We start from the raw sequence: 24,246 nt of genomic DNA on the forward strand, positions 1-24,246 counted from the left end.
TGAACCTACACGATAATCGATACTCGAACGATCGTCTTGGAGCACTTTTGCACACTCAGGAATGTTAGTCTGTGGTTGCAGTGGATGCGTGTTTTGACAAACACATCGTTGATCATACGAAACGAATCGAGTATTTGATTAAGAAAACTAATAAAAATATTTAAAATAGCTGTTATCTGGAAACGCATTATTGCGCAACGTGCATCTAGAGAAATGTAGAAGAGTATGATTTTTGAAAGTTTATTATCATTCATAACGTTATATAACAAGGCTATAAATTATTCTGTGCGAAGGACTGGAAACGAATATTCACGAGAATACGGAGAGGTCGATTCGATTAATCACAGCGTGTGCGAGGAAAAACACAGAGAGGAAGAGCAAGGGCGGTGAAATTACAAGTTGAACCACGTGGGGTCGAAGAATAACAAGATCCGTCGAGGCATTGGCTGCGCGTTTCCTCGAACATTTTCCTCGTGCTGACTTGGCTAGCTTATTCCACGTCCGACGGCGTTCAATTCAAGCATTCGCTCGAAAGTAACTCGTGGAGGAAGCGAGATGATCCTTACGGTGACATATCCTTATATTGGTAACGCGATTAGATATCGAAGAAAAAGAGCGCAATGAGCTCGTCGAGGGCCGAAATAAGAAAAGGCGGTAAAGGAGAAACAGGGCGAGAAATAGAGCGAGCAAAGGAGAGAAGAAAGAGAAAGAAATAAAGAAAGAAGGGGGCGTGTGCCTAGAGTTTCTGACTCGACGGGACGCCAAAGTCGTGTCTATGGGGAAAAAACTAGCAAAACCGAAAGGGAATCGCGCCCCCCTCCTGCTCGTCGACATTGGCGACGTCGTACTCACCGCCCTTACTCCAACTCGTCTGAACTGGATCGGTGCAATACGACGAAACCCGACAGCATGGAGCCGGCTAGTTCCGACTGACTTCCCGGTCGTTGCTCCACTTTCCTCGTGCACGCATTCACCGCCTCACAACCATTCTATATCCACACACATAGTCGGCTGATTATCGTCCAATACTAGATTCCACCGCGCGCGTACACACACCCTCTTTCTCTCTCCCTCTCTACGTACTACGTATCCGTATGACGTGATGATATGGCCGTATTTCAGTACACGTAACGACGCATCGAAACCTGACCGGTCGCTCGTGTTACATTCTGCGTGATCCAGTCAACTTCGGTAACAAAATTCACTCGTCATTCGCTGTCAGTGATCATGCAGAACGCTTCCCGTGCGCGTACGAAGGCTGGACGTTTCAAGAGAAACCGGCCAGATCGCGTATGAGTTATGCGCGTTCGTTGCCAACCGTTGGCCAGCTTCCGAAAGCCACGACACGTTGCTTTTCGTTGACCTTAATGTACCGGACAACCGCGATATTAATGGAGCATTCTCCATTCCGCGAAGACAACGAGGTTGTTGACTATGCGTCGGACGTACGATGGTTACTATTTTAGTCAACGTCGTCTTCCAGAATACGCGTCAAGGAAAGTAGTTGCGTTTATCGTTCCCATTTCTCAACGAGGTTCACTTTTATAGATATCATTACAACAGTCCCTTAACAAAAGTAACTCCTTTCTTCGAGAAAGCCTCTTCGTCGTTTCCTGTGGCCTTGTTTCGTGCGATGTTGAATAAAATACACGCACAACTTATATAAACGTAGCCAGAGCGATACGCGTGTGTCGACCACACCTTTACAAATGTGCGTCGCGTCGCATCGCGTCATTGCTCGCACAATTTTCTCAACAGCGATCGGTATATGTTCGTAAATAAACAAACGCGAATATGAGTCACGCTGTTGACTACACGAATGTACGTACGTGTGCGTTTGTTCGATAGCGGAGACATTTTGGGAGCACTAAGCATACTTGGTACTTCTTCCTTCTTTCTTTCTCTCTCTAGCCGTCTTCCTCTACAATCTTGACACGCAAGAAATTTACTATTGCCTTCGACTGAACTCGGTCCAACTGGGACGTTCAGGGCGTTACTCTGGTTTTGGTCGATGTTTTGGTGTCGCTGACGCTGCCGCCGTCCCACGTCCTCGCGTCGTCGAACCCAACATTAATGGTACGAACGGTACTTCCTCTTCGCCACTGAGGAGACGCTTCTTCGACAGCGAGGATATTCGCCATGAATTACGAGGCTTTTTCGGTACGAGCATCATCGTCCCGTTGCGTTTATTGGTGATCGTTGCGTTTACGAGCGGCGACGGCAATTTACCACGTGACGTTTGTCATGAGATTCGGGCTGTGGATTGTATCGAGGATCGTAGCCAGATCTGTGCGTGCTTCTTGCATCTTCTGGAAGTATTCTAACGAGATGGAAAGCAATTGCTCTAGTTTCGTTGGCCTGTTTAGTTAGTCGATGCCGAAGCAAGCCGTCTCAGTTCGATGCTAATGACGTCGACGATGGTTTAAAACTACTTTTTGGACGAGTGACATATGTTTCGAGGGAGATTGATAAATATGTTACTTCTGATTGATGGATGAGTCGCTTCTTCTTCTTCTTCTTCTTCAGCATCGATACACTGCCCTCTTATTCCTTTTTGCTAACTTCTTCATCGTTTCAAAACAGAGTTTAATGTTTCAAAAAGACATTCTCGTACGTCATCAAGATCGATTTCTTATCAAGAATTATCTCCAAAACGAAATCTCTGCTCGCACCATTGTGGAGGATCGTTCCTTTCAGTACATTGCGATTTATAAACGTTAACCCGACGGATAAACCACCAAAAATTCATCTTCTGCTTGGCACTGACAAATAGCAGAAACGACATGTTTTCTCGGCTCTAGGAGAAACGTAGATTCTGTCACGAGATTCGACGCGATGGTAAATACTGTTCCTTTCTATCAACGCCCATAGAAAAGGTTTCTCCTCGAGTGATTCGATGTTCCCCCCCGTCCCGTAAGACAGTTTCGAAGAAACGAAAGATTGTTAGAACAAGTAGGGACATAAAGAAGAAATTCGTTTTCTCTTCGTAACCCTTGAAGATGAGCTTTTGATAAGTTCTCGTACTGTGTTGATTCGTGGTATTGAAATACACAAACTTACAAATACGCGAGATTGGCGAAATTGGTTCAAATTGATGTTTTCCTCGCTTCCTATCGTCAGACATCGCAATTATCCCTTTTTATACTAAGGTGAAGGTCTTCTTGGTATAATATCTTTATCACACGAACGTTTCTGCCGAGTGTAATGGAAATTCTACCAGAAATCTTCGATTTTATTCGTCCAAAATGTTCATTTGGCGCGTGTAATTTACGAGTCCTATAGTTCCTATTTTTATCTCTTGACATTTAAGTATACGCATAGTCTCTGAGAAGGAAAATAACAAATAGTAACTGACTATGTACCTAGCCCTTTGGCCTACCTTTAAATATAGATATTGTCTAAATAGTTTTATTAATCTATTACGATACGATGTAAATTTATTATCTAATCATTGAGAAGAGCTGCGCATAGAAACGCATCGCTCGGAGATGATCTACTTGTTTGCAAAGATTTTTATAACTGTTCTTTCTCTACGTTCGTTCTCATAGGTTAGAACTATTTAATAACAAGATGCATAGAAAAATTGCTAAAAATATATATCTGACATTTATTCTGTCATTTACTATTATTTTATTCTGTCTTTTACATATAGCATCTTAAAATATACCAAAGGTTAACGTATAAATATAACATGAATATTGGTTCTTTGATTACTGATTAATTTGGTAAAATCCCGGAAGTGCATCGGAAGATAAGCAGAGGATTTGTAAAGCAGACACTTGGATATAGACTAATCCCGATCTTCGAGAGTTTCAAAGAGGTCAGTAGTTCTCATACTAATCGCGAAGATTCTCTTAATACCACTGTCGCTCCGTGGGTATACCTAGACTAGACTATTGGCCTCTTAATACGCTTGAACGCCCGCTTGAATCGCTCCCTCGTGAGCTTGCATCGCCTAGTTTTGGCAAATCTTGCTTTTGTATCTTTTGCAACGATCTCGAGGAACTTTCATATGCATGTTAAGTGAAATAGAAAAGTGTCCCTTATCTCGAGTTCGTGATTTATCTCGAGATTCTTGCGCTCATGTGTAATCTTCTTTGAACTGAATTTAAAAGCATCGATTATTCCGCATAAAGTTTTCTTTCTTTTATACAACTTTCTGTCTTAAAAAGGAACTTTTGTCTGCATTGTTTAATCCTGCTGTCTTCTTTCGATCATTTTCGGTCCGATTTAAGTTTGAGTGAAATAAGAAAGAACTGTTTGTTCTCGTTTTAATCCGATACTAAGCATTTCCTTTGAAACGTTTCAGAGCATAAAACGAGAATTCGAGAATTCCTCGACTCGATTTTACTCCAGCTGATCTTTCGTTCAGATACAAGAATCGAAATCCGACCGACTGATGTCGACCACTCGAAATTCTAGGTCTGCCAATAACATTGATTAAATTACAGAGGGGAAAAAAGCAGGCTAGAATCCCAGCCATTTCTCCTCTGCCTAGATCCTTTCGATTCCCTCGAGTTCGTCCACGTAATTCCAAAAGTCTCCATCCCATGACCTTTGATACCTACATCAGGAAAATTGTTTCACGAGGTAGAAACACGTGGCTCGCGGTAGAGACGAACGTTTGTTAAACAATATGTCGCATCTGTGTTCCAATGTGGACACAGGAGAACGCACGTGACACTTGTTACCGCGTATTTGGGTTAAGCCGCGATAACGCAGGCGACGCGATGCTCGATAAGTGGTGAAGCAGCTCGCAACGACGCATAAATTTCAAATATCATTACGGGGTTAGTCGAGCGTCTCTTTACATCGATTATGGCCTCTTTCCTTGTGATAAGTCGGGGAAAAAATCGTATCTCATTAAAAAAACACGGCGCCAACCGCTCGTTAAAGGGTGTCGACCTGTGGAACTTCTAAACAGCATCGTAATATACGCGTCGTTTCCACGAAGGGTTACAATTATAACGATGACGAGCTGTCCGCTCACGAGCACAATTACACGTAGTCGAGCGGAATTCGTGATATTTTTCTCGACATTAACTGTAACGTATATTACAAAATACGTGCTTGTTTCAGTTTTAAGTGTGCGGAATGTTACACTTCTATTTTTGCAGCTCGTATTTGAAAATGGTTCGTCGAAGAATAATCGATTTCATTTACAAATTTCATCGTGAGAAAATCTATAGATTTGATAAAATTATTTTCTCTTTATCAGATAGCTCGTTGGCGACATTATTAGGTAATTCAATAATACAGTAAAAAAGTAATTTCGCAAAGACGCGTCTCAGATTCTATTCAATTTTTCTTCCCACGACTTTTAATATCCGCTTGCTTCGATTAACAATGAAGCAAACTTTAATTCCCTTGTGCAGCTCGAGTACAAGTTCTCGCGATAACATGAATCTTAATGTCTACTTTCCATAATTCATTTCTCTACGGCGCCAGTGCCGGATTCTGATCGGTCCCGTGCGTTCGACTCTCACACACAAATCCGGTCGATTTCAATTTCCACGTTCGTTTGGTTCGTGGAGACTGTGTCTTGGTCTTGATGCGCAGAGGCGTTACGTCGAATACGAAGAATCGGGGTCAACGAAAGAAGTACGGAAATGCAAACCGAATCGTGAGTTGGGACAGCAATATTCCAGTGGAATAGAGGCGGGATGCGACCGGGGCAAACGATTTCTCGCGACAAAATCCGCTTTCGAGAGTAAACAATGAAGAGATCGTGAGTTGAATGTGAAATTCGACCGTGACACGAAAATTCTCGGAAGTCACGTTTACGAATTTGTATCGTTTACACTTTAAACATTGTTCTGTAGGTTTAACGATTTCATCGAGTCAAGAACTTTGCGATGAAATCAGTTCTCGGAAGCCAACGATATTACTTTATAGATTTTTCGAATATCGTTCGCTGGTTTTCGGATATCGACTCAAAACATGGTACAGTAGCTTCGAAAATAGGGTGACGAAGGAACCGGAGAAAAATTGCCGCGTTATAGCCGGTATTTTGTCGCGAAACAATGTCAGAGAGGAAATAAACCACGATCGAAGATAGAGAGTGGGCTACAAATACAAATGAGGCGATGAAAGCACCGTGGCGAGAATATCTTTTTAAAGTTCGATGAAGATCGACCGGTGGGTTCGTTTGGGTGGACAGAATCTACGGAGGAAGATAAACCGTGCAATTTTCTGCGACACGCGAAATCCATTGTACGAGAGAAATCGTCGAACGTTCTATTCTTCGCTTAGCGTCTGTAAATTCCTTGCCCGTAGGATATCTTTTTCTCTCGCCACGCGAAATTTATTCAACGACGTTTTCTCTCGGAAAGTCTGACGAATAAGCAGAAAAATTTCGTTCACTGTTACGTCACGGTAAACATCCCTCATCGATATTCCAGACAAACGATCGCAGTTCGCGAGAACAAGATTCATCAGCCGTGAATAATATTTCATACAAAAATCGACCGAGTTAAAAGTTTGTTAAAAAATAATTTGCACGAGTTATCGCGCGATCATTCATACAGGTTATAATTGAAAAGCTTTCATAAAAAATTGATTTTTTAGTCATGTGGAAACAATCCGTTTAACGCACTTGTTCCGTGGGATTAATTTCGAAACGGGCATTAAACTGAACGTAGATCGCTTTTTCTTTTTTTGTTTTTTTTTTTTTTTTTAATTCGTATTGATAGTCGATTATGAAGTGCAGCGCTACGAGTTGACGGAGAATTTGGCGGAAATAATATCGGTTTCGATTAAAGATTTCAGTGGATTTCGACGTGCATTTGCGCGATCGGAGATTGAAGCGTTTACTGATCGAGATGAGATTGCATACAACGAACGCAATTTGTATAGTACAGTTTGTCATCTTCTGCGGGGATGTCTGATCGATTTTGTATTAAACGATGATGTTCCCGTGTAATTTCGTTTGTGTTCAAATTGTGGCGCGTTTGGCGAATTATGTTTAGTTAGGCCAGTAATGTTATTATCGATTAAACATTCGAGAGGCAAGTAATAACTCGTAAGATTGACAAAAATAGGAGGGATATTTTCAAATATAATAACGTGTTAAAGTGATTACTGAATCGTGCAATTATTTATCGTATTAATGTAATATTCATCGAGTGAAAATAAAGCGAACATAATCAACAACGTATTAAATCCGTGTCGCGTTAATTTGCAAATTGCCAGAGTAATAAATTGCTAGGATAAGTAATTCAAACTTCGGCATGTGGAACGGTGGGAAATTCGCGGAGTTTCGTTTTAGTGGTTTACTTCCAGCCAAGTACTTCGCGTACCAAATTTTCCTATTAAGGCCCGCCGTTTAATACGATTTTATCTTTTCAGTAGGAGAGAAATCTCCGTTACAATTTGCTCGAACCGCGGACGTTCTTCTCATTTAGAGATTCTTCTTAGCGGCTTAACGATTTACATGCAGAGGAGTTTACCTTCTATTGTACCATCGTGGCATTGTACTTTCCACTACATTATCGCTCGTTTAAATCAGATGGAATCTTCGGAAACTATATAAATTGATTCTGCCGCTGAAGCTTACGCGCTATCGAGTCGAAAGTAATTCAAATTCCAATGTTCATTCGCCAGGTACACGTGTACTTGGTTGTTTCGAACTTAAAGCAGGCTTGTAACGAGAATGTAAATACGACGGGGGACCATATCCATTCAAATGTTCGCGGCTTAATACCGCGGAATTGTAAATTGTACTTTGCTCAATGAATATACGCGTTGAAAGCATGAACCAGAACAATGTTATTTATCTGGGCGGCATATTACAGCACGCGCTATCGATTCTTATACGTTCGATACAATCTGTTAACCTTTCCCTGCCCCATTCACGGGTGAAAATGAAATTTTAATCCGACTATCAGCCCATCTTTACCAGATATTAAACGTTTCTTTGGAAGCCGGGTAAAATCGAATTTTCCCTACTTATCGATATCTGTGTATCCAGTTACACGTCATCAAAGAGTTATTAATCCCAGCCGATAGACGCCCGGTTTATCGCGATGCAGCCATTCATCGCGCGAAACAGTAAGCTCCGGATACGAGAACCGTAAAAAAGAGACGAATACCTAGCAAACGTCCAGCCAGTTATTTCACGATACCGAGAAAAATTTAATCCTAACGTAGTGTGGTGTGAAATATTTCCCGCTAACAAGATTTTGTAACGCTCCATGATACTACATCACAGTTTATATAAGCAGGCACAAAGATGTACTTTTGATCCAAAACTTCACCTACAGCTAAAACGAGCAGATAATTGCCATGCTAGGAAAAATAACAGTTGTACTAAAAAATAGTATTACTTGTATAGTACGTATGCTTCACACTTGTAAAACACTATTATCTGTATGTGTATACCTCGCAACGGTAAAAAAAGATAGTATTTACACAAAAAGCTAAACAAGCACAAATCTATCCTATTGAATAAAAACGATTACAAGATTCTAAATCCTAGAAGAAAGTTGGATCTTTGAATTAGCTGTATCACCAAAAGCCTATTCACGAAGGTAACGTGATTGGTCCCAAAAGGGCAACGAAAATTTGACCAATGTGTCTTCTCTACGTCTGAAGTTGGATCGGAGAATAATCGGAAGACGCATCAGAAGTATTTTGCCGATTATCGTTCGTTATATCGTTCCATTGCCTAATAATAAATTCGCTTAATAATTCGCAATGCTAAGAGAAGAAAGCATCGCAAAGCCAGTCGTAAATTCAAAAATCGACACATTCACGGACGAGTTCCTCGAGCAATCTACGTAAGAGCTTCTCGCGGGACGCAAACCGCTGCCTGTTTCCGAAACTTCGCAACGTCGTGGAACTTCCGCTATGTTTTTGCGCCTCGTGTTCGTATTTTATCGATTGTAAAGCTACGATAGAGAAGGTTTCCAGGTTAATTACTCGTTGATTAGCCGTTTCTTCAGGCGGTTTTCTTAGAGAAACTGCGTAATCAAAAACGAATGCAAAAATGTTTCGATGTTTGGCACTCGATTCTTTAAATCGACGTGACCATTTCCATGACCATTTCCATGAATGCTTATAAACCTACGTTCGAGGGGTCTTCATCTCGTTGTTATTCTGTGTTGAAAGATTAAACGGATAGGAAATGAAAAAGGCGAGAATCCGTATAACGCGATCATTCACTGACAAAGTTTCAACAGCTGCCGCACGACAAATCGTTCGCTGTCGCGTTGATTCAAAAGCGATTTCTCATTGAGCGAATTTCCGGCTTGAATTTCGTCGTAGCGTTATGGAACGTCGCTAACGTCGCATGAAAACAGTCGGGCATTTTACGCTGTATCTTTCTGCGTGGAAATAGAATCTATTGTTCCATTATGCCGAATGATTTTTTACACGTTTATTTTTTTCATCGATGTTCATGCATGAATGATTTATCAGCTCGCGCGTTAATTAAACACAAACTGACGTAATTAAATCGCTAAATCGTTAATTCGTTATATCGTTGTGGAATTTTTTCCTCCTGCCTATAACGTATGACGCGATTAATCCGGATATTTTGAGAGATTTAATCGCGCGAATTAAGAATGTTATAAAACAAAAAGGAAAGAAAAAGAAAAATGGCATCCTCGGTTTAATCATCGTTCCTATTCGAAGAACGTAGTTACTTAATTGCCTGGAGCCGTATTTATGAACCTCCGAGAATGAAGATTATACACCCATAAAAGAAAGAAGTTGGAAAATTGCGTTACCATTTCATGTCACCCTGTGAATTGTAAGGTAGAGATACGATTGATTTATACTTCTAACAAGTTGCGTACTCTCGGGATAGACCGACGCAAGTTTCAATTAAAAAAATTGTTACCGATGAACCTCACTTATAAGTTGTTACAAAGTCTGCGGCGCGAAAGTGGATCACGCAACACTCGCTGTAATAATAGAAGGTGCGCGGCGCGAAATTAATCTCGTGTCTCCGCCGGTGCTATAATTAAACTAGAGATACATGGTTGGAAAAAGTGGCGCGATTATCGAGCAATTATTATCGCGTCGCAAGAAACACCAGCTTCCTGACTCAACCAGAGTTCATCTCAGTTGGTTTTCTTGCCTTCTCGTTCTATCGAATTGCCTCGTTTAGAGCAACGCTGTCCTCAAGTGCAAGTTCTTACGCGATTTCTTTCGATTCACGGCTCGCGTCGTTACGAAGTTACTCAGAGCGAAATCACGCGAGTAGAAGATGGTTGGAGCGAGTATACGCGAGCTCTAGCGGATCAAAGCGGATTGTAGGAGCAAGTCGGAGCGAACTGCAGCTGGCTAGAGGAGGATAATGCGAATCGAATCGCTGAACCAGATAAATGCAAGAGCTACGGGGAACGAAGCCGCGAACCTTATAACGTATTCCTGATGAATCTGCAATCTTGAAACAGCGAAATTTCCGATGCGGAGCACGCTATCTATGCGGTTGAAGCTGTAGAGAAGCAGGCAAACTCGGCGAATCGATGTTCAAAGGAGACAGAATCGAGAACCGCAAGACAGATCAATCTTTTTCGAAGCGACTCGAAAGCAACGACGCAAGAGTGCGAAACGAGGAGATGAAAAATGAAAGGTAGAAGAAGAATTATCCGGCAAACGCGATTTCAATTTCCGAATATCCGACTGCAAGTTTTCAATGCGATTCTACTGAAAATCCGTATTTTTACTTCTTTCAAAATATTTGATTCTCTATTCTTCCTACGCTGCAAAAAATTTCGAACTTTGTCGTTTGTAAAAATATGTGATATTTTCGTGGAAATTGAAAATATTCGACATCGAAATTCGTGCCTCTATATGTATTAGGCTACACGAATAGATGGTATATCTACCGCTTAGTTGGCGAAATACTAGTCACATCCGTGGCTAACCGCAGGAGAAATTAGATATCTGCCGTAACCATCGTACCATAATTATTTCTCTAACGCGACGGTATCGCCCTAACATACGACGGGCAAAGGGAGAAAGACATTATTCTTCTTAACGCGAAACCCCTTACCTAGTTCGTATATTTTATGCATTCGCTGGATCGCTGCGCCTGTCCTAAGTAAATTTCTGCGAGTATTCACCGACCAAAATGTTATCCATTCAACGAAAATCTAATTTCTCAGTCGGCCAAAATTCGTTGGTTTTGGTGGCGAACCATCCTTGCCAACTACTTTTCTTTCGTAAAGTACACAGGAATCGATTGATAAACCGTATACCGATCCTAAGTAAATTTTCTCGAGCGGCACCTAATCCGCGATCCAAACTAAAATTCAATCCGCTATACCGAGGCGACATTCTAATTCTCAATTTGTAACTCGGTCTTTTAAACCGGTTCCAGATGAATCAACATCGTTTCTTCTTTCAAAAAATTCATAGAGACAAAGCAATTTCGGTTAAATCCTTTTTCCAGTCTTTGCAAATGTAAATGTGATATAGACAATTTACCTTTAATAGAAGTGAAAGAACATATAAAAAAAGAAGAAATCGCTGAATAAAGAAATCATTATTTTCAAAAGATTTACAATATAAATGACCAGTTATGTAACTCCTTTTCCCCCGTTTAGTGGCAATAATAGAATCACATGCAACGAAGCATTCTGAATTATAATGGAATGGTACGACCAGTCGTATGATTCTAACACCTTGCGAGTGCATAAATGTTAACTAACTGTAATAGTCGTGGATGATTATACCAAATAAAGAAATCAAATTTCGTATTTCAATAGGTCTCACAAGATCTTGAAACTCTTTTTACGCCCACAGAGATCAGAGGTAAATCGGTCTGTATGGCCTTCTATCTCCTTCCAAGTCCTATCTTTTCGTCGTCATGTTGCTTCGTGCAATCGATAGCAGTGTCCGCGCGCAGAGTGCACGAAGTTAAACATTATTATCGATAGTGGTCCCCTCATCCCTCGTTTCGTTGCGTCTAGCGTGCAACGTTAATTGGTCGTGCACGTACATCCTGTGGGTTTATGGCTAGAAAGGCGTCCGCTCGCTGTCCTTGCCGAGTCGCTCTCACAACTGTTTCCCGACGACAGCGAACCGTGTTTCACGGACTTATTGTTCCGCGTTGATGCGGCCGAATCGCAATTAATCGTTACTGTTGCGAACAATATTCCACGAATTCGAATTGTATACTGTTGTTATTGTTTAACCGCGTTTCGGGTCGCAGTCGAGTAGAGTGCGGTTTGCCTGGCGCGAAACTAATTACCTCTCTTTTCATAGTACTTTAAAAATAGTAAGAGAACGTGTACGCAGTTTAAAGTGCTAGAAGTCGTAAGTTGGTGGGAAAGATGTTCGGTTTTTCCAGTTCAGATCTTAAGATCTTGAGGTGTTCTTATTTAAATCCACGGCAGTTACTTTCACGAAGTTATATAAAAGAAGTTGCTGCGATAAATAATTTAACAGATTCCCTGATGATAAATGAAGGGTGCAAACTTATCCGAGACCTTTGGGAAGGTATAGAACTCTTGCTAAATATAAAGATATACAGACGTTAATAGAGTTGCTCGTTCTTAATGGCGCACGAACATGCAAAGGGTGAATGCAATTAGATCCTTCGCAGTACTCAAATCGAAATATTCGTAGATTTATGTTTATGAGTTTTTGAACGTAAGAATATTACATGATCATAAATTGAGATTATATATAATATGTTGACATCGTGGGTTACAATAAAGAATATTATATAATACGTATCGTATAAATGAGATATTCACGTGCGTTGTCGTTGCTTGCGCGTTTAATTTACACGGTCAGTTATTGACCAATACTCTAACCTTTATCGTTTGTCACCTTGCCTTGCAGCAAATGCAATTTGCCGAAACGATCATTGTGTAATATCAGCAGGAATGAGCTATGTACCAGAATGATGTTACCTGAACCAAGATCTAACCTCGTTACAATTTGCCGCGATCATTATAGGACATCGTCGCTTCGCTCGGATGCAACAGATGTCTCGCGAAAAGCTATGAATATATCATCGGTTAGCTCGTTCCAATTAACGCGCTTATCCTGAAAGATTACGTATCACGTAATTCCTATACCTACGTTGAATAATTGAATATCAAAGTAGTGACACCGAAATGCACAATGACGCACCATGGTGTCATAATCAAAGCTTCATGATCTGTCGCGCGAATCATATGTAATCTCCTTTGAACATATAATTTACAATTTAGATCTCTGGCAATAAGATCAGCACGTATGTCTAAATTGAATACTTTATTTCGGGAAATTTATATTACACTCGCGAAGTATTTTCGAGTTCTGCATTTACAATGTACACATGCTCGATATTCAATGAAATGCAAAAATATTCAACAATTTTGGACATCTTCCATAAATGTATCGCGTGTATTATTCGAAACATTCCGAAATTTTATTAGTATTGTTACCAAGACCTGGCCATTATGATTATATTGGTAAAGTTTGAAACAAGTTTAACGATGTATATAAAACTCGCAAAACTCGTTCGGTATAACAATTATGTACAAGTATAACAAGTATAACAATTTTATAAAATATATACCTGCAGTAAATATCAGATTAGTTTCAAATACCGATGTAATCATGACGGTCTTACGCTACGCTAATGTAATTTCAAAATGTTTTATACGATACGTAGAACGTGGACAGAAAAACTTTCTACGGTATCTTCCACGGTGCATATCTTCAAATTAAATCACTTAATTTGGACACTCTGTATGCTCTATGAAGTTGCAGTTAAATATGATGCAGGTCAACTGTCGACACGGTTGCACAGCAATGGTGAATTACACTTGCGAAGGATGCAGTTGCAAGCGAGGAAAGCGTATTCGACACGTTCTCGCGCGTGCTCTTTCGCGGTTTGCGGCTCGTGACACGAGACCTCTTGCCTCTAGCTAGGCCTTGGGACCTATAGCCCGGAATTATTCAGTCCAGGCGTCGTTACGGGAAACAGAGAATGAGGTAAAATCTACTCGAAACCACCGCCGCGGACAAAGACAGACACCGAGTAGTTGAGCGATACGACGCGCACAAGTAGGAACACAATGCGTAGACGAACGTTAAACCGCCAACTAATTAATTTGCGGCGAGTAAAAACGAACAACGTTATTCCAGTCACACACTGAATATATCGCAAGAGATGCTGGAAATAGAACGAAATTAGGACGAGCTTTTATAAAACAATGGGAGCGAAATTTTTGTTATTTAACACTGTGCGATTTTTAATTCTATTCGCTGTGGATCCGAGTTGGCATTTTTAGCTTATGTCTATGGTAATGACATGGGTCAAAGCGAATCAGAAAATTCCAAAGTATTTCATATCGAACACATATCCTGCTGGTCAAACACATTTGCCATTTCTTGATATACGGTACAAATTGAATAGTTTCTACTGCTTTCGTCTTCCGACTGTTTTACTATAAATCTGTCAATTCATTGATCCCTGTTGTTCAAATCCGTGGATTCTAAATGAGGTAAAGTTTTTTCAGAATTTTCCATTAAATGTAACGAGCGAATGTCGTAATACCTATGCCCGGCGAAGTATGTGATCAAATATGATAAATGAAAGTTACTTGATGAAAGTCGGAGATCAGCGAATATGTTAATTTTGGTGGAAAGAACATTAACCATAGACGCCATGAAATCGCGTTGCTACCATTCGCAGGAAAGCTTCAACGTGTCGTAGAATAAACATAATTAGAATAAGAAACCCGTGAAACGTATTATCTCGTATCCACTGTGTTCGTCGTCCTCGAGAAACTTGTTTCGAGTTCCGGCCAGGCGATAATAGTCGTCACGATGATTGTACGAAAACTTTCCATGAATTTTTCGGTCGTGTTTTCAGACTTGGAACAAATGGGCAGTTTCGAAATTCTGCCAAACTTCCTGACAGTTAATTATCACGTTCTATCGCGATCACGAGCCACACTTTGGAAAACAAAACAAACAAAATACGACGCTCTCGATCGTCGAGCTCGCTGAAAACAACTACCCAGATTCTAAATTTAATCTTATTTGTGGCTCTTACAGCTATTTTCCGCGGGCAAATCTCTTTTTCGAAACGTGAGTTTAGAATTATCCAGCGAATTTGCATGTTAGACGACTGCTCTCGGGCGCAGAGTTTATATTGTTTCGCCGCGCAATTTTATCCGGGAAGAAATGTACGTTGTCCAGGAACAACAAGTAGAAATTCCTAAACATTTTCTGCTTGTTTGAACGTACGTAATTTATAATCAACATAGCTTTCTTGGATGTCTAAGAAAATTTTGTAAAACCTTTTTCGAGAATAATATGATTTCATGAGACGTTCTTAAGATGGAGCGGTCGTGAAAGAAGCTAAGTAATGGATTTAATAAAGAAAAGTAAATTTCTACCTTCTGTAAATGTTTTCACGCGAAAGTTTATAGTAACACGTGACATGTTTCCCGCATGTTCCACTTCTTGACAAAATAACATTTCGAGATCGCCATTTTTCCGCGACAACCTGATCATAGTTCAATGCCATGTTTATGGAACAACGAAATCAGTGTGAAACCCAAAACGTTAGTTAAAAAAACGACAATTGATCTTGTCATGGTAAAATGGAAATTGCTTTTAAAGAACCCGTAAATGTGGATCATTTTTCTCGAGAACTTCGATTGATATGAAACCTGACCTAAAATACGATTCTCGGCCATAAATATTCCCATTGCTTGCACATCTATCATTCAAAACGAAACGAGGATGCTCGTGAATCTATTGTATGAAATCGAACAACGATGGACGAAATACGTGTCGTTAAAAGTGGCACGCGTGCATTCGCGGGAATTGTACTGGAGTCGCGGTCTGAAAGGACTTTGGTAAATGGCGCAATCTACCGCGCCATTTCCGACACCTGACGGAACAGTTGCACAGATAAGACCGAAGGGGAACAAGGAAACATCGACGTGGGATATGCCGATAACCTAGTACGTTGTATCGAGATTCGTATGTGTTTCTCCGTGTCGTTTCGGGAAAAGGGAATGCAAAATACGAACTACAAACTCGCGTTTAATAGGCAAATTACTTTCGGGAAGCTGAGATTTTAATCAAGACTACGATCAAGAGAAAACTCAAAGGAGTTCTTCAGACAGACTACGTGTGCAATGGGTTTAATAACGATGAAATTTACAGCCGCTTTGTAGGCAATAAATGGAAGTCGGATCGTTATTAAAGTAACTAGAAAGCATAGTGTCTCGCGCTCGCACCTTATCGCGATGGAAGCTGTATCTTTAAATAGAGTTTTCGAGGGGCCAATGAGATGTTTACAGACTTTCCCGTCTTACATTAATTTCGTTCCTTGATACACAGAAGCAACAAGCTCTCTTTTATCGTTCTCGTTATTTCGGGGGAATGAATCGAGAACGTTGCAATGAAAAGAACGAACCGAAATTGAAGCGTTGATGAGATAACTAACCGTTGATGGAAATCCGCCTCCGAGCGGAAAGATATGTACTTCGATACGGGAACTTTCATTAGGTTTTAATCGAAATTCAGGTTGTCTCAACCACGTCGTTTCAATACGCAGGTGTACGTGTGAAAATCTGCGTAGGAAGATTAGAGGTTACATCGCGTCAAGTGACGTAACGAGAATGCATGATCCACAATATCGGATGTGACAGCGTTAATATCGCATCAGATACACGTAGCTTGTTCTCCAACTTGTCTAGCATTTGCTCCTAATACGAAAGTAATCGAATCAACGAGCCACTGTTTTATGAAAATGTTTCGTGAATAACAGTTTTATAGGAGAATTTTCGTTTCCCTGTAGGCAGGATCTGACGTTGCGAGGTCTATGGAAATTTCATTAAGATTCATTGAAGTTTCTAGGCAAATACAATGGTTGCGATTTAATATTCCACGAAGCTTAGGTAATTCACATGTTACCCAGAGGAGTTTGAGAATGTTTCCAGCATAGACCAGCCGGTCAAAGCACCGGCTGTTTTCACTAACGCCTATGCGGGTACATTGATGTACGTAGTTTGTCGAGCGATGCGATGAATCGGAGAACCTCGTTTCTCGCGGAAAGACTATTAAAGGAACCCGTAGAGCGATGCTATCGAAATCATGACGAAACTTTCTAATGTTTGCAACCTCTTTTCGATTCAACGTTGATACTCCGCAAAACAAATACTTTTTAAGTACTTGAACGATATATTTGAACTAATATTTTAATCTATAGGTATTTTGATCTAAAATCGCGTTTAAAATTCCGACGATAAGCAATCCAAAACATAGGTATGTACCTTACGAATCTTCCGCGTGTCAGGTCACGCACCCTCCCCCATTTTCACCCCTTTTGAAAATTCGTTTCAAACCTTCATCGAACAAAATCCGCGTGTTATTCCTTATCTTCCACGAACGCGACAATCACCTTCGAAAATCTGTATGAAAATTCACCGTACGAAGAACTTACCTGAACGCTAGCTTCTGAGAAAAGAAGAAGAGCGCGATGGCTCGGTTAACAGGTGAAAACCCGAGTGTAGATACGGAGCGCGGGAAAGCGGCCCCTCGTTGATCCGCCGGTAACTCGTGTTCGACGGTGCAGTGATTTGATTCGGCCGGGTGGATTGGTTGCTCGCAACGAGTTCAGGAAGAACGTTCGAGCGGCCGATGATGCGTTCGATAGGTTCGGTCGAAGGAAGCAGGTGAACGTGGATCGTGTCCTAGGTGGACCGACTCGTTGCTAGACGAACACAGCGTTGCGGACGAGCTAGCTCTGTCCGGTACTTCGGCACCGTGCCGGGTACTATCCTCGATGCTTTCAGTCGGCGTCTGCGCTCTTGTAACCTTCCGACCTTCTCTTCCACCTGCACACCCCCACCGAATACCCAGCGTATTTTAGACTGCAGCCGTGCTAGCTGCTTGTGTCGCTTCGTAGCCATCCGCTTCTATTCGTCTCTCTCTCTCTCTCTCTAGTGCGCGCGCTCCCTCTCTCTACCTTTTCCCTCCCCGTGCACCTGACTCCCTACCAAGCGCTAGAGCACCTGATGCTGCACCTGAGGTAGTAGGGTCAATGCTTCCGCTCTCTTATTCGGAAGGGCACCAGTCGGAATAACCTGTGGACCAATCTACGAGCGAAGAGTTGGCATTTCTCCGTGCTGACGGTAATTACCATCGTTCATTCTGTGTTTGGAGAATATTTACTGGAAATTTAACGGTTGCATTTGCGGTCGTTGCGTGGGTTACATATTTGGCAGAGATTATACCGTGTGTGAGGACGCGCGAATCGAAGGTGAACTATGGGAATATTTGACGAGATACGTGTGTTAAGTCGTTGAATAATTTATAAGGTACGTAACGGAGCTACGTTTGTTACTCTTGATATTTCTGACGAAGACCTTTATCCTGATATTTGATAAATGATAATTCTGGATGTTTCATTATTTCATCTTTCTGGTTGTTTCATTAATCTTTATTTTGTCAACGATTCGCTAATTATTTAGATTATTATTACGGTCGCTTTTAATTTTTCTGTACACACGTAGCACGCGGTTTTCAACTGTTAGTTTTCAACGTAATATTACAACGTTGTATTATTTGCTTTAAAACATAAACATGCCCTGGTTTCTCTTCTCTTCTTTTCCCCCTTTGACGATATATGCGTATGTAATATATCCAGTGACACCCATGCATCCATGAAAACCTTTTTCATATTTCACTATCAAACAACATCATTCAATAAAAATACACGATTCGAATTTTTAAATTACCATTCGACCTTTGGAACGTTACGTCTCGAAAGAAATCCTGATTGTCGGAGGCACGGTGTTTATCCTGAATTTAAGACCAAACCAAATATTACCATCATTTGCAAATAAACGGTATCGTTTATCGAAAAATCGAGATACCGAAACGTATCGACTTTTTAGCTTTCCTCGAGATATTCTATACCCCGGGGAACTCGTCTAATCTACTCGACATGAAAACCATCTTTCATGTCCAGCCTCTAAATAATAAATTCAAAGATTATCTATAAACCGATAGATTTTTTTGTCGTTTATACACCGATGGAAGTTAAGGTGAGTGCTTGCAGTCGCGGCACGAATGAAATTCAACTCGTGTTTCGCGACGAGCTCGTTCGCACGCAGCCGCTACTCCATTTACGTAGACGAACTAATCAAACTTCGGTGGCGAGCGTAAAACGTGTTCATCCTTTTTGCTAAAATACTCGTAAAACCGAACGATTCTCGCGGATAATTACACGTTCGATTTTTAAAACTTCCGTTTCGTCAAGTTTCTCTTGTTACGGCTGAACTCGAGTTATCGCCAGGTATCCATCGCGTTCTACGTTCGTAGACGAGTTTAGTTACCGTTCCACCCCCATTCCCCGAGCTGACTGGCATCGATGCACCTGAGACAGGGTCAATGTTTGTGCGCGCAACTTCGATGAGATTGGAGTTACTTCGCCGGTATTAGATGAATTCAACAACTAGGCGCAGCTCCAGCGAACGACGTCACGATGGTCATTCAATTTTACCAACTCGTCGAAAGTTTTCCAATTTTACGTTTGCGGATGGTCGGGATGAACGGGCGTCGTACGGTATTTATACCGAGTAAGCTATGCGTGACTCCACTCTCTTTTTCTCCCTGTTTGTTTTTGAAACTAATGCAAAGAAGAATATATTTTTTCGCCGACGTATCTCATTTTCTTTCGTCTCTTGTCACTGCCTCTTTTGTGTTTTCCTTTCGACGAGATCGAGCTTGCCGAGTTTATCTTGCAACCCGTGGCTCGGTAGGAGAAAACATGGAAACTCGCGAAAGGGTCGAAAGCTCTTTGGATGTTTCTGACGGATGGATCGTTTGAACAAGCGACAGCTGAAATCGAGCTGTCTTGTTTTCTTGAATTGTCCAATGAAGAAGTCGACGTTGACAAGTATCAGGGATCCACTCTGTAGAGGGAGAATGAATTTCTTTCGCGTTTTTAGCCCGTTTCTTACGTGGTCGTCCCAACACGTCCGACCGCATACACACCTATACTACTTGAATTCGCATCTGACAATCTGGCAACAGTAAAACACAATCATTTTTGATTTAAAGAACGACTGTTTACTTTAACGCGATCGAAATGGGCCAATGAATGCTTCAAAGAGCGAAACAATAAATTAAACAAATTAAGACAGTTAATACTCGATAAAATCTCCGAAATTTTTAACTACATTTTACACCAAATAAATTGATTAAATATCCTAATTATCGATGATAAAATTGTCGTTGTGGACAGATAGGACTAATATTCCTCTTCTCTCATGAAATATCATCGGAACCCACTTCTATCTGATAAACAGTTAATTATAATGAAATTTCAATTAAACCGTATGCATGATTGGCTTTAGAGGTTACCGCGATACGGAGATATTAATTACGAAATTTATGATGCCGTGTCATTTTCAATAGCTCCAAGTATTGCCTGCAACATGCTCTTCTCGTTGGCCAGTTAATGGAGAAATAATGTCGATTTCTTTATTAAATATCACACTTCTTCAAAGCTATTCCCATTGTCATCGCGGATATTTTTACCAGTGGAAATGTTATTTTGTACTATTCGAAATTTTCTACTGTAAATTTGATTCCGGTTAGAAATTTACAACCGGAATGACGCAATAAAATTGCCTGCGAGCGTCAACTTTAGAATTTTCAAATACGAGTAAACATCTACGAACTATGACGAATAAACACATTCGACGAATCCGTTAGAACTTCGTGGCGAGAGTAGAAGCTCGGTTTTTCCGAGCGCAACTTGTAAATAAAACCTCTGCTATTTCATAGAAAACATCATCCAATATTTGAGACGTTCCGCTACATTTATCTTCCATAGATCTAAAAACGCCCACGCGCTTTCTCGCATCGCGTTCACTCTGAAAAACAGGGTCGCGTCGTGTATTTACCACGAAGAGGCTCGCAATGATGGAGAACAATCGGCTCGCTTCGTTGGAATTAGGACGAAATAAAATTTCGAGCGCGTTCACCGGTCATTCGAGCGTCTGTCCAGCTGCACGAAATTCCAGCAAGACGAGAAATTCCTGAATACCTGACCCGACGCAATCTCCACTGGATTTCTCGAAGGCGACGAGAATCGTGCGTCCTTAGAATAATTCAGAGTGTTTGGTCGTTCGTCGCGTCGAACCCTTTCGTTTGCGGAAAGGAAACGTGAATAATTCATTTCGTTAGGATTTCGACTAGTTTCTCTTGTTTCTTGGTTCCTGTCGACTAGTCGAATATCGGCCGCACCCGACCCAAGACGAATCGAAGGAACTTTATTTCCTGCTGCCTAGGGCTTTTATCCTGCGTCGTAATTTCATCATGATTGAACGGAAAATGCCAAGGTCTACGATATCTGGGAAGAGGAGGGCTAAATGATACCCGGCTAATTTTATGATCGAGGCTTAGGCGATCTATGTTTCATTTAAGGATTATAAGCGGCTTCGAAACGAAGGTCGATCGCGTAGTTTCAGAGTATTAACGTGTAATAGTTATTGGCCTTTTAAGGTGTGTATATATAACCTATCGTTGAGCTTTTGCAAGTACCCATCGGATCTCCGACTTATGATTCCATGAGCTACGAGAGGAGAGGATTTAAAAGCGGGACGGTTTCGAGTGCGTTCGAATGATAGTCGTTAGCTTTAAAAAGCGAGCGTAAAAATGCACGCGAATGCATCACTTGCTTGTTTTTCCTACACAATCGGGAAAACTGTAAATGGCATTTTGCTTTGGACGAGTGCCTTCTCGTTTCATCTATTTTGCCTATAACCGCGCGGCAATTTTTAAGTAATTATTCCTTTATTTCTGACTATGCGCGGTAAACGTGTCCCATACACAATGTATAGCACACAGGCTGTATGAATAGTGGATGCGTGCTTTTTGTAAGACGTGATCAATGGACCTTGAACTTTTTCCACCGTAACCTGTAGAAGCGTGCTGCACTTTAAGGTACTCGTTGTTCGTCTGTTCAACGTGCGTGATGTTTTAGCTTAAAGAAATGTCGTGTTAAACATCCGTGTTGCTTTAGGATATTAGCGGAAATCGACGAGATGTTTACAAGAGTCAATAAATGTGAAAAATTAACAGATTCGTTATATGCATCAGGTTGATCAGGTAATTCCGTCGTAAAATTTTATTTGTATTTATATTTATACAATTTCATTTGGAATTTTTCGTAAATTGTAGATTATTGATACGCGTATTTTAGCTGAATATTTATCATATATCGGAGTTTTAATTAAAACAACGAAACATACCGATCAACCCACAGTAAAATTCAATTTTTGACGAACATCGAGTCTCGAGCACTCATCTTCGATTTTTATTTTCATCGAATCTCTTTCGTTCGAAGGGTCAAGCTTGGAAATGTTATTCGAGCGATTAATTTCCAAATTTTGCCCAATCTCGTAATGCGAAAGGTACTCGTTGCAGTTTATTCGTCAGCATGTAATGGAACTCAACGTTTGGTATGCCTTTCGTCCGGCTGATACGCCGGTGAAATCGACACGCGACAGAATGGAATTTCCAATCTCCTTTCATCTTCGGATGAAATCAAGTCTCAAAAGCGGCGCTTTCGTGCGTTGATCTTGCAAGCTTGTCGATCGAGTCACGTGTATCCATCGTTCTCGCCTGATTCTCGCTAAATATTTCCCATCGACCTGTTAACCGATGCTCGATTAAGTTAAAAGTCTAATTTTCATCGTACAAGAGCGAGAAAACAGGCTCACGAAAATATTCCAACACTTGTAGACATTTATGAATACATTACGCATGTTGTACGACACAGACTGAAATATTATTAGTCTGACTCGACTATTATTATTATAATGGCAAAGTTTAAAACAAATCTGAAATTATTTGCATATGTATATAAAAACTACTATAGGATTTTTTTATTTATTTAGAAATATTAGAAAGTAGGGTTTCCAATGATTTCTATTCTGTATGATAAGTTTATTGATCGATAGATCTATTTACAATGGATTAAGCAGGAAATGATTGTTATTTAACGTGAACTAAATACAGTAATGTGCTATAACTAAGACAACTAAATAGTTAATTCACAGATCACAACTAATAGTTCACAATTCATAACAACTCGGCAACTCAACTCTCGACTCCTCACCACTCGACTTTCAACTCACAATTACTCCACTCGATTTGACTCCTCACAAGTTGACTCTCAACTCACGACTATCTCAACTCGACTCTCTACTCACAACTACTCCACTCGACTCTCACCACTCGACTCCTCAGATAAAAAAACTGCCGGTAAAAAATGCCAAGTAAAGACCATCCGTTAAAACTGTCCCTTTTGGCTTAACAGCACTTAGACCTTCTCGCAATATTGTTTATGGTTTACCTGATATTTCTTAAGTTATTTGTCCACGATACCACACTACGAAGTACTTTTATCCAATATCTTCTACTGGTTGTACCTGTAAAATGGATCTGAAAGAGATTTTCGAAGATAAAAGTGATACAATTTTCGTCTGACATACACATTTTTCAATGGTATCGCGAAGTTACCTGAAAGAAGCACAGGATAGTAGAAAATAACGTACAATACATTGTATAATGTAGTTTTAGTTAGAAACATAAAATTTGTCTTTGAATTTCCTTTAGAAAAGCTTTTGGCCAGCCCGATGCTTTCGTCTCTTACGCCAGTGCACGATCGGTGGCACGAGCCTACGCTATAATCTTGTCCGCCACATTTTTATACGATTCAAAGACTACAAAGAGAAACGTTCGCTGCGATACAAATTGAACGCAAAATGAACTTAATGCGAGGCCAAGTTGGCCCCACGAGGACACGCTTTGATTTCCACCATTCAGCAACTAAATTCTCCGTGAAACAAGCCACGTGGACTCGATTGCCCCGTGTTATTGCCGGTTACGACGACCCCATTCTTTTCTATCGTTATCTAGGAATAGAGATTCTCTTTTACGAAATTGGTCCTCGCCCTACTCGAACGGACAAAAACGAAAGAGGGTGCGTTTATTATACTTATCGCGAAAAATCAGGAAGTGAGACCAGTATTTTCGTCCACTTTATACTCTGCTCAACAGCTGCAGGATATTTATGAGAATTTTTCCCAAAATTCGTTCTTTGTACGCTTTATATACAATCGGCAAGTCGAGTTAAAATATCACTGGAAACAAACGGAATGAAAGTAACGACAAAGGGCCATTCGAAAAACGTTTCCTGCGACCGGGACGCGATGCACGCTGAATCGGAAAGCATGAATAGAGAAAATGTTACCAGCC

The 24,246-nt window shown here is 40.7% G+C and overlaps 1 protein-coding gene across 3 annotated transcripts in view; it reads right to left on the reverse strand.

Annotated features, from left to right (window-relative positions):
• Positions 1-17,795, reverse strand: part of LOC126916017 (ras-related protein Rap-2a) — a 28,643-nt gene extending 10,848 nt beyond the window's left edge. Inside the window, exon 1 of one of the 3 annotated variants that reach the window (XM_050721365.1) lies at positions 17,414-17,795. The gene's annotated coding sequence lies outside the window, so the exon portion shown is untranslated. Of the gene's footprint in view, positions 1-852; positions 1,374-1,458; positions 1,706-17,413 lie in introns of those variants that run through there. The other 2 variants (XM_050721368.1, XM_050721367.1) reach the window with 2 other exon arrangements.
• Between the last annotated feature and the right edge of the window lie 6,451 nt (positions 17,796-24,246).

Source organism: Bombus affinis, chromosome 5 (assembly GCF_024516045.1).
Source record: "Bombus affinis isolate iyBomAffi1 chromosome 5, iyBomAffi1.2, whole genome shotgun sequence".
Taxonomy (NCBI): domain Eukaryota; kingdom Metazoa; phylum Arthropoda; class Insecta; order Hymenoptera; family Apidae; genus Bombus; species Bombus affinis.